At 51.3% G+C, this 9,234-nt stretch overlaps 1 protein-coding gene across 1 annotated transcript in view; it reads left to right on the forward strand.

Annotated features, from left to right (window-relative positions):
* Window positions 1-9,234, forward strand: part of ASIC1 (acid sensing ion channel subunit 1) — a 27,456-nt gene that overhangs the window by 8,328 nt on the left and 9,894 nt on the right. The window lies entirely within an intron of this gene.

Raw genomic sequence — 9,234 nt, forward strand, 5'->3', positions numbered from 1 at the left:
CCTCAGCCTTCCAAGTAACTGGAACCACAGGCACGCGCTACCACACCCGGCTAATTTTTTGATTTATTGTAAAGATGAGGGCTTCCCAAGTTGCCCAGGTGGGTCTCGAACCCGCGGGCTCAGGCAGTCCACTCATCTCAGCCTCCCAAGGCGCAGGATTACAGGCTGAGCCACAGAGCCCAGAAACTCTTTGATTTATTATAGAGACAAGGTCTCACCATGTTGCCCAGGTTGGTCTTGAACCTCTGAGTTCAGACAATCCTCTCGTCTCTGCCTCTCAAAGTGTTGGAATTATAGGCATGAGCCACCGAACACCATGCCCAGCCATTTCTCAGCTTCTAAGCCCAACTGTCTGTTAGGAGAGGGATCTATAAGGAGGCTGTAAAAGTATTCTTTGTCAAAAGGCAGACCCCCTCTGGGACCCTCTGGCCAAGCCCATGCTGACTTACATGTAATGGATGTGCAGCGATAACTTACCTGGAGCACAAAGCTGCTGTGTACTCGCCTTAAAGGGAAATTTCCTTAAACTATACGGGCAGAGACTCTGCCATCCCAGGTACTCCAAGGCCACTCCCAAGGGAGAGGGAGGGAAAATTGTGAGCTTTCTGAGATCTTGTGAGTTCTTGGGAAGAAAACCCTTGTCCACCTCTCTCATCTGCACACGGCTGACATCCCTGAGGCTTGGGAGACCAGACTGTGCTGCTTAGTGTTGCGTGTCTCTAAGTGGTGTGTCAAATCAGGGTGCCAGGCTGAGAACATCCCTGGGAGAAACTACTGCAGTGGCTTTGGCCGTGGCCATCTCAGACTTCCTCACAATACCTTTATTGTGTGTGCGCCCCGAGTGTGCAAGCACACATGTGCGCCTCCATGTGCTTGTTGGAGGAGAGTGTGAAAGCAGGTTAGAGTATTAGGAGGTGTAGGGGATATACACAGCTTGGTGTGTGTCGCTGTGGGAGAAAGCTTTTGTGCGGACAAACCTCTGGTTGCATGCAGAGCACATACCAGCAAAATTAATCATCTCTTTCATTTGTGCTTTGCAATTTACAAATTCCCTTTACTTAAGCTCCTGTGACCCTCACAATCCTGGGAGGTAGGAAAATGTTTATATCTTCATTGGAACGATGAGGATACTGAGGCTCAGAGGTGTTGTGTGACTTGCCTGAGGTCATACAACCGGGAAATAACAAGAGCAGGGCCCCGACTTCAGACCTTCTTTTTTTTTTTTTGAGTTGGAGTCTCACTGTGTTGCTCAAGCTGGAGTGCAGTAGCATGCTCACGGCCACCACAGCCTCGACCTGCTGGGCTCAGGTGATCCTTCCTCCTCAGCCTTCCAGGTAGCTGGAACTACAGACATGCACTACCACACCCAGCTATTTTTTTATTTTATTGTAGAGACGAGGTCTCGCCAAGTTGCCCGGGCTGGTCTCGAACCCGCAGGCTCAGGCAATCCACTCACCCGGCCTCCCGAAGTGCTGGGATTACAGGCTGAGCCACCGAGCCCGACTAACTTCAGATCTTCAAGTCTAGTCTCTTTGTGTGTGGCTGTAGGAGCAGGAGGATGTATGGAGGAGGGAGCTCTGCTGAGAAGCAGTGTGGTGAGGCAGAGAGGGACAGAAAGGGCACAAAGGAGGAGCACGGGGAAGCCCAAGCTGAGAAAGCCATGTCTTCTGAGTCCTCTGCCTTTCCATTACACCATCAGGCCAAGTCCCAGCTTTGGGCAAACCCACCACTGGCTTCCCAGGGTGGTACCAGGCAGCCAGGCTCTGCCGGAGGAAGTCACACACCAGGGCAGTGTGATATCAACGTTGCGCTCATGTTCAGCGTCCGTAACCGGGCCTGCGGTGCTGCCTGGCAACCCCACTGCACTTTCCTGCTCAACTTGCTATCCCCAGTGACTACTGCAAACTCCTCCACTCTTCTCGAGCAGCCACCCTTCTTGGTTCCTCTCTCACCTTCAGCGGAGGACCTGGTCTCCCACTTCACTGAGAAAACAGAAGCCTCAGACAAGATCTCCTCCTCCTTCTGGGTACCAACCCCTAGGAGGGTGCATCCATCTGATGTAGGATAAAGGCCCAATCTATTCTTCTCTTCTGATCTTCTGCCTTTTTAGGGACTTTGTCCCACTAATTCTGCCTCTCCCTGCTCTACAGTGTGTCTCTCCTTCTCAAGGGAACCATCCCATTGACAGTGAAACATGCTTAAGCTGCTCCCATCTTGAAATATATAGCTGTAATGACAGCTAACATATGCTGAGCACTTACATGTATCAGGGCCAAGATAAAAACCAGAGCACATTTGTCTCTCCACTCCATAGTACCCTCCAGCTCCTACACTACCTCTGTGCTTCAAAGTTCAAAGTCCTTTTTTTTTTGAGTCAGAGTCTCCCTCTGTCGCCCAGGCTGGAGTGCAGTGGCACACTTATGGCCACTGCGGCCTCAGCCTGCTAGATAAGGTAATCCTTCCGCCTCAGCCTTCCAAGTACAGACAATCCTCTTGCCTCGGACTCCCAAAGTGCTGGGATTACAGGTGTGAGCCACCACATTCAGCCCTTGGTCTCTCCATAGCGTTCAAAATAGTTGGCCACCACCTCTTTTCTTTTCTTTTTTTATTTTTTTGAGTTGGAGTCTCACTCTGTCACCCAGACTGGAGTGCAGTGGCCGCTCCTGGCCATGGCAGCCTTGCCTGCTGGGTTCTGGTGATCCTTCTGCCTCAGCTTTCCAAGTAACTGGAACTACAGTTGCGTGCTACCACACCCGGCTAATTTTTGATTTATTGTAGAGATGAGGTCTCGCCAAGTTGCCCAGGCGGGTCTCGAACCCACGGGCTCAGGCAATCCACTCACCTCAGCCTCCCAAAGGCACAGGATTACAGGCTGAGCCACCGAGCCCGGCTTCACCTATTCTTGAACTTCCTAGAGTAGCTGTATCCTCCATATACTTTTTTTTTGGGAGTTGAAGTCTCACTGTCTGTCACCCAAGCTGGAGTGCAGTGGCACGCTCACAGCCACCGCAACCATGGCCTCAACCTGCTGGGCTCAGGTAATCCTTCCACTTCAGCCTTCCAAATAGCTGGAACTATAGGTGCGTGCTATCATGCCCAGCTTATTTTTTGATTTATTGTAGAGACAAAGTCTCACCAAGTTGCCCGGGCTGGTCTTGAACTCCTGGCTCAGGCAATCCTCTCACCTTGGCCTCCCAAAGTGCTGGATTACAGTCTTGAGCCACTGAGCCTGACCCCCTTTAAAAATTTTTTTGAGTCAGAGTCTCTGTCACCCAGGCTGGAGTGCAGTGGCATGCTCATGGTCACCACACTTCTGCTTCAACCTTCCAATTAACTGGAACTACAGGCATGCTACCACACGCAGCTAATTTTTTTATTTATTGTAGAGACGAGGTCTTGCCAAGTTGTCCAGGCAATCCTCTCGCCTCTGTTTCCCAAAGTGCTGGGATTACAGACGTGTATCACCGCGCTCGACCCATGTAGTATATACTCTTTTGAGTCTGTTTTTTTGGTTATGATTATGTCTGTGAGATTTAGCCATGTTGTCTGTGGCAATAGTTTTTGGGGTTCTTTTCTTTTTTTTTTTTGAGTTGGAGTTTCACTCTCGCCCAGACTGGAGTGCAGTGGCCGCTCCTGGCTACCATAGCCTCGACCTGCTGGGCTCCGGCGATCCTTATGCCTCAGCCTTCCAAGTAGCTGGAACTATAGGCACGCGCTACCACACCCGGCTAATTTTTTTGTTTATTGTAGAGATGAGGTCTCACCAAGTTGCCCAGGCGGGTCTCGAACCCTCAGGCTTAGGCAATCCACTCACCTCAGCCTCCCAAGGCGCGGGATTACAGGCTGAGACACCAAGCCTGGCTGGGTTTTTTTTCAATGTTGTGTAGTATCTCATTATATGACTATACCACAACTTATCCATTCAACTGTTGCTAGACATTTGGGTTGTTACTAGCTTTGGGCTCTTATAAATAAAGCTGCTAGGAACATTCTGGTTCATGTTTGTTGGTTGACACATGCACTCATTTCTCTTGGAGCTATGGTTAAGTCATAGGGGAGGATTCTGTTTAGTGGATACTGCCAAATCAGGCCTTTTTTTTCTTTTTTTTTAAACTTTATTTTCTATTCCCAGGCATTCTCATCTTCACTCATGACTTCAATTACCATCTACACATGGACAACTGCCAATTTTTTTTTTTTTTTTGAGTTGGAGTCTCACTCTGTCACCCAGACTGGAGTACAGTGGCCGCTCCTGGCCACCACAGCCTCGCCCTGCTGGGCTCCGGCGATCCTTCTGCCTCAGCCTTCTAAGTAGCCAGAACTACAGGCGCGTGCTACCACACCCAGCTAATTTTTGATTTATTGTAGAGATGAGGTCTTGCCAAGTTGCCTGGGCGGGTCTCGAACCCGCGGGCTCAGGCAATTCACTTACCTCGGCCTCCCAAAGCACTGGAATTACAGGCTGAGCCACCGAGCCTAGCCAATAACTGCCAACTTTATGTCTCAGCTCAGCTCTCTCCTCTTCGCATCCGCCCCAGTGGCCAGTTTTACTCTGTACATCTCTTGGGTGTCCCCAAGACTCCTCAAAACCAGCATGTACAAAACTGAACTCATCGTCTTGCCTCTCAAACCAGTCCCTTCCCTGTGTGCACCTGGTGAGCCATCCCGCTGTCCACCCGGTTATGCAAACCAGAATTCATCCCTGACGCTCCGTCTCCCTCACCTGCTTTGCTAGGATCTGCCAAGTTTGCTTCCTAAACATCTCCATTGCACCCCCTTGCGCCAAGCCATCCCACTACCACATGCCCGCCTGGGTACTGCCATGGCTTCCCGAAAGGTCTTCCAGCAGCCCCTCTGACTTCTCTACTTTGCAGCCAGACTGGTCTTTTCAAAACACAGCTCTGATCGCCTGAAATCCTTCCATGGAGAGTCTTTTATTGTCTTTGAGCCAGAATCCTTACTGTGTCCTTCAAGGCTCTGAGTAACCTGGGTCCTGTCTGTCTTTACCGAACTCTTCAGTCACACCTGTCTTCTCTCAGCTCTGTCCCTCAGGGCCTTTGCACACACTCTATTTATCTCTGGAATCCACTCCTCCCTACACACACACACACACACACACACACACACACACACACACACACACCCCTTACCTAATTATTCCTCTTTTTTTTTAATTCACTTTTAAATTTAGTGTTTTTTTTAATAGACAGGGTCTCTCTCTCTGTTGCCCAGGTTAGAGTGCAGTGGTGTGATCATAGTTTGCTGCAGCCTCTAACTCCTAGGCTTAAACCATCTTCCCACCTCAGCCTCCCAAGTAGTCGGGACCACAGGCACACACCCTTGGCTAGGTTTTTTTTTTTTTGTAGAAACGAGGTCTTGTTATGTTGCTCAGACTTGTCTCAAACTCCTGGTCCCAGCTGGAAGTGGTGGTTTATGCCTGTAATCCCAGCACTTTGGGAGGCCAAGAAAGGAGGATTACTGGAGCCCAGAAGTTCAAGACCAGCTTAGGCAACATAGCAAGACCTCATCTCTAGAAAAAAATTAAAAAACAAAAACAAACAAACAAAAAAAACTAGCCAAGCCGGGCTCGGTGGCTCAGCCTGTAATCCCGCGCCTTTGGGAGGCTGAGGTGAGTGGATTGCCTGAGCCCGCGGGTTCGAGACCCGCCTGGGCAACTTGGTGAGACCTCATCTCTACAATAAGTCAAAAACAAGCCAGGCATGGTAGTGTGCGCCTGTAGTTCCAGCTACTTGGAAGGCTGAGGTGGAAGGATTGCCGGAGCCCAGCAAGTCGAGTCTGCGGTGGCCTGGAGCAGCCACTGCACTCCAGTCTGGGTGACAGAGTGAGACTCCAACTCAAAAAAAAAAACAACAAAAACTAGCTAAAGGTGATGATACATGCCTGTAGTCCCAGCTACTTGGGAAGCTGAGTTGGAAGGATCACCTGAGCCCAGGAGGTCAAGGTGTGATGAGTTGTGATCACGCCACTGCACTCCAACCTGGACAACAGAATGAGACCCTGACTCAAAAAAAAAAAGAAAAGAAAAGAAGAGAAAAAGAAAAACTTCTGGCCTTAAGCAATCCTCCCACCTCACCCTCCCAAAGTGCAGGATTACAGGCATGAGCCACTGCACCAGGCCTCTTAATTCTTTATTGTGATTCAAGCATCACTTTCCCAAGGAATGTTGCCAGATCTCCCTGTCATTCACTCCTGTAGAGCATATGATCTCAGAGTACTCATCATGGTTTGCAGTTAAATATTTTTTTTAATTGATGTCTGTCTCCTTTGTTGGACAGTAAGCTCCATGAGAGCCCAGTCCATGTCCATTATCTGTTTTCCACTGTGGCATCGAGCAAATAAAAGAATGTAGAAGACTGGAGAGAGATGACTTAATTCCAGTCTCAAGCCCCCTCCTGCTCTCCATGAGATGCGAACAGGCTGGTGTGGCTCTGTGCTCTCACGTGTCCAGTGAGGGTGAGGTTCCTTAGACCTGCCTGTCTCACTGGGTGGTGTAAGGATCCCATGAGATATCAGTGGAAAACCATGAAACCTTGCATGGACATGGGGGTGGATGGAATTCAGAAAGAAATATAGAAAGTGCAGAAACCACTCAGCCTCCACACACCACTGAAGAGAAGTTCTGGCTGGGGAGGACATCCTCAGACAGAGGGTTCAGAACTGATCGTAGCTTTGTGTGCGTGTGTCTCTGCTTGGACACCTCTCCTGGGGCCCTCTGTATATGCTGGGGTCTGTGTGTGCCCCTTGACACATTCCTCGCTTCTTCACGACCATGGAAAATGTGGATTTATCTACTTGAAAGGGATGAAGGTGGGAGAGAGGAGTGAGGATGCAGGGGGTGGAGGGGAGGAAGTGCAGTTGGGGTGTGTGTGGGGGGTATGTGCCCGTGTGTGTTGCCCACACTAGCGCTGTGTGTCTATGGAGTGATGTCCAGTGTGCAGTGTGAGTCTTGGCATTGGTATGCGGGGAGAGGTATCTAGCCGTGTCTAACTCGCTGTGCTTTGAAGCTGCTCTGGGTGTGCTCATCCTTCTCTCTAGTGGGCTCCCCAAGCTGGAGGGTCCCCCCCCCCCGATTTCTTCCCTCTGGAAAGTCCTTTCCAGGGTGTCTGAACGAGTGGGACAATACCCTCTAGTGGGCATGGAACACATGGGCAGCTCACCTCCCTGGTCCCCTGCAACCCAAGTCAGGAACTCACCTCTGAAACACTTCCTGAGGTGTGAAGGCAGGGGACCCCCAAGAAAATACACATGGGACAGGAAGCACGAGTTCACAGGGAGAAGCCTGAGGACAGCAGCTAAAGGCGGGGGTCTCTCTCCTCTCTGCAGTGACTTATCCCTTGTCCTGGGTGTTTCTGGTTATCCTCACTTCTGATTTCTCTATGTGGTCTCTGGGTTCTACTCTTTTACTCTCGCTGTCTTTGCTTTCAAGAAGCTACTGGTCACTACTTGTGCCTGAAAGGCCTTGAGCTGAACTGGACCCAGCAGTCTATTCTTGGGTGGGCACTAATTGTGTTCTATGGAGTCAGGGTAGGCTTCTTGGAGGAAGTAACATGTGAGTAAGGTCTTGAAAAATGGGTAGGAGTTCCCCAGATGGAGTCCAAGGAAGGTGTGGAGCTGTGGGGTGAACCTGGTATGTCTGGGCAGGGTCACGGCGTGGATGCTGGCCTGGGGTACAGGGGAAGTGACAGGGAATAAGGCTGGAGGGTAACTCGCTTTCAACTTTTAGAGCTACCAGGAGGCAGTGGGGAGCGAGAGAAGGGGTTTAAGCAGAATGGTCAGAATCATACTGCTTGGACTGAAGGTGGAGAGAAAGGTAGAGAGGCAGGGAGTCTGGGACACCAGTTGAGAGGCTATTGTCTAGGCAAAAGCGGATGAGGCCAGTCCGAGGGCAATGGAGAGAGGCCAGAACTCGAGGCTCTTATTTTTCTGAGGTCTCTGTGTCCCTGGCAGCAAAGCAGAGGCCCAGGGTTCCTTCACATCAGTCAGTTCTGCTGGAGTCTGGCACCCTGCCTCCTATCTGCCACACATCCCAGGTCTCTGCCTGCAGATGGGATAAGGGAAGATGGTGAAAGCAGGAGGGAGGGGAGAGAAGAGGAGGGGAATGTGGCCTGGGGCCATGGGGTGGTTGAGGAATGAGGGGTCCAAGCAGACTTGTCCAGCCCCACTGTTCCTCTACCAGCCCTGCAGAGAAAGGGTTAATCTGCTATGCCTCCCTCCTCCCCTGCCCCTCCTCGCTTCAGGTCACCTTCTTGGCTCTAGAGACTTGGCTGGTGGCTCAAGTTCCTCCACCAGTGGCCTTGAGTCATCAGAGCACACAAAGGGACCAGGGACCTGGGGGCAGGGGATGGTAAATTGGGGGCAGGGGAACCTCAGAGACTGAGGGCCCCGGGGCTTGCAAGGCTGAGAGTTTGGGTCTGGGGCTTGGGAACCAGGTTGGTTCCCAGCACTCTCCACCCGACCCAGAACCCTGTCTCTGCACCCATCTCCATTTCTTCCACCTATCAGAGGAGAATTCCTCGAACTCCTCTTCTAAACTGTCAGGGGGCTGACATGTTGCAAGGGGTAGTGGGATCTGCCAGGAAGCTCTCAGCTGCAGGAGACAGGTTCCCTCCCCCCACCCAGTGCCAGGAACTGGCTAGAAATGAGTCTGTGGTCAGTGAGAGACCTCTGCTAATGGAACCTGGGCTGGCCCACAAGCCACAGAAGCGGGCAGGGGAGGGGTGGGGACCTGAGTGCAGCAGGGGTGGGGGAAGGTGCTGACCTGAAACAAAGCTGGGAGCTGGGAGTGAAGGGAAGAGAAGCAGGGTCAGAGACCAGTTAGAGGGAACTTGGGGATCAAGGGAGTGATTGCAGGGGACTGGAGGTTCAAAGAGTAACTAGAAAGTAAATTGGGGTCTGGACAGTGATCGGAAGGGAACTGGGAATCTGAGGAGTAACTAGGAGGGGTCTGGAATTTCAAGGTAGATAGGGAGAATTGGAAGTCAGTGAAATAATGGGGGGGATCACAGTCAAGGCAAGTTAGAGGGGAAGTAGAGGCCTGGGTGCCTAGAGAGTGTGTGGGGCTCGGGTATCCCAGAGGAACACCCCAGGTGAGAGCAAGGGGGAGGACCCAGAACTGAGGTGAAGGGTGACTGGGGAGCCGGATGAGGGGGGAGAGCATCAGCGTGTGTGTGTGTGTGTGTGTGTGTGTGTGTGTGTGTGTGTGTGTGTGTGTGT

This window comes from Carlito syrichta, unplaced genomic scaffold, assembly GCF_000164805.1.
Source record: "Carlito syrichta isolate Samal-C Ts95f unplaced genomic scaffold, Tarsius_syrichta-2.0.1 Scaffold305684, whole genome shotgun sequence".
NCBI lineage: Eukaryota > Metazoa > Chordata > Mammalia > Primates > Tarsiidae > Carlito > Carlito syrichta.